At 36.6% G+C, this 2,350-nt stretch overlaps 1 protein-coding gene across 1 annotated transcript in view; it reads left to right on the plus strand.

Moving 5' to 3' along the window:
• The first annotated feature begins 1,848 nt into the window (after positions 1-1,848).
• LOC137970160 (melatonin receptor type 1B-B-like) overlaps positions 1,849-2,350 on the plus strand; it is a 13,352-nt gene continuing 12,850 nt past the window's right edge. The window contains exon 1 of the mRNA XM_068816666.1: positions 1,849-2,099. The gene's annotated coding sequence lies outside the window, so the exon portion shown is untranslated. The remainder of the gene's footprint in view (positions 2,100-2,350) is intronic.

Below are 2,350 nucleotides of genomic sequence, written 5' to 3' on the forward strand. Positions count from 1 at the left end.
TCTTTTTTGACTCATGGTGGGTGGTACGAGGACAAGTGCCCGTGTTGAAATGTTTCAATAGGTTTGAAGTGCGTGCGCACATCAAGGACTGGATTACTCTTGAAACTTTCGCCTTTGTAAATGCCAGTGTTTGTTTGCTGTGAATTTAATTTCAGGGTGGTATTTAGTTGCTTTTGTCTTTTCTTCCTTCATTTGTACTTTCTTTCAACATCATTTCAAAATATAACTTAGCGCTATCGCAAGTATTTCGCGATTATTCCGTCTTGTTCATCTTGTACACAAACTGGGCGAACTATCCTGTAACTGGATGGGTACGAATGGTTTTTAAGTCAAAACAGAAAACGAATGGTTCATTGTTATATGCTCCTAAAATTTGGTTGATTTGTGAAGTACGGCAAAGAAACTGAATGCACGGAAATTCGTGCTACACCTGCAACAAGATTAATTAGGGAGCTTTAGCAACGACGACAGGAACGGCAACGAGAACGTCATCTCAAAACATCAATTTGCGTTATTGTAATCACTTCGTGACTATTCCAAGCTCTTAAATATGACAATGGTGTCGCAGTCCCTCAAGAATGAAACCGATATGACTCACGCTTTGTTCAGGGGAGAAAATGAAAATTTATCTTCAAGTGCTGACGTCCTCGATAAAACCTCAAATTTGGCTATTTCATGTTGTTGTTTTGCTGACGACGGCAAAGAAATGAAAAACGCACGTGCAGGGTGTGCAAAGCTATTGTTTTTTTTCCAACTAAATATGTAAATTTGTGGCATTCTCGTTGCCGTCGCCTTTGTCGTTGCTAAAGCTCCCTATCCTCTAAGACGGCGAAGGCATCTTATTGTAATAACCTCCAAGTAATTAATAAAGGATATTGTCGTCAAAGGAAAAATAAACGAAATTGATATTGATTTTAACAAAAGAAAACTGGCACATGGCTTAAGACTGTCCAATAACTATTATTTGTTGTTTTGATGACTCGAGCAATCGCGCTAAACGAAATTACGAAATTTCGTAATATGTATAAGACTTGGCGGCTTGCAATTGTCCCTGATGTAAATAGAAGAAAATATTGAGAGACAATTTTACTAAAATTGTAATAAATCAATCCGCCTTTAATTAGCTTTTAGTCCTAACGGCTTTTCTGACAATATAAATTTAAAATATTATTTTAGACATTTTGCTGTTAAATACTGTTATCGTGAATGCGCTCTTATTTATGTTACTTGCAAAATGCCATGAAAAAAAAGTGACATACTGTATCTGGCTCAAGAAGACAGCATACAATTGCGTCAACGGAAAATTTAATGGAATGCTTCAGTGAAATGAAAGACGGTTTTATTAATCAATTCATAGAATAGAACGTAGATTAAGGTGTCAAGGTTTTCAAAAATTACAGGAGAAAAAAAAGACTTATGAACTAAATAATCATTTTGGAACGCTTTTAAATTTAATTTCTGCATTCCGGCCAACGGGCAATTTTCCTTCTAAGGTAAAAACGGAAAGGATAAACGCAGAAAAGTTCCAAAAACAGTTAAAAAAAAAAACCTGAACGCAGTTTTCCGTTTTAGAACGGTTAAGAACTCACTGCACATGTTTCTTTACAAAAAATTTCCAGAACCGTTTTTGCTCTGTCTGTAAACAACTTCAATTCGTTTGGAGTGACCGTGTCAAAATGAATCATTATCACCTGTCGTATATTAAAGGATTGTCGAGCATATTGCTTTCAGCACGTCAAGACCGGCGAAAGACAAAGAAGAAGCCTGTCACGGGGTTTCAGCCGTAAAATGAGATATCTTTCAAAGCACAACGTTTTTGACGCATTTGATTGGTGTATGTCTTCATTATGAAATTGCTGTGATCAAGACATATATAAAGGAGGAACTTCGTTCCTTAATGTTGGCAGGAAACCAGCAAAGGTGACGAAACGGTGTTATTAATTTTCGTCGTAAATCTTCTTTCCTGGCACACCCAAAAGCGATCTCAGCTTTGTCCCTGGCAACTTAAAAGTATCTCATTGGAATGCATGAAGACAAGTATCATCTTAACTAGAGATAACAATAGCTACGTCTGGTTTGGGGTTGCCCATCGGTCAAAAGTAAGTGGCTGAATTTTTTTTAGGTTAGAGGTCGCACGAGAAACTAGCTAGTACTATATTGCTCTTGTTTGACTGAAAAGACCAATAATTTTTCTAGACCCGTCAAACCGATGCCTAATACTGATATACCACGACGCGGCAATAATCTAAACAGAATAACAAAATATTTTTATACATCCGAGTTCAAATAGGTATTTTTTCGGTCAAAAGGGAATCAAGAAATAACATCCTAGCTTTGCAAGAAAGTTTTA

This window comes from Montipora foliosa, chromosome 9, assembly GCF_036669935.1.
Source record: "Montipora foliosa isolate CH-2021 chromosome 9, ASM3666993v2, whole genome shotgun sequence".
Taxonomy (NCBI): domain Eukaryota; kingdom Metazoa; phylum Cnidaria; class Anthozoa; order Scleractinia; family Acroporidae; genus Montipora; species Montipora foliosa.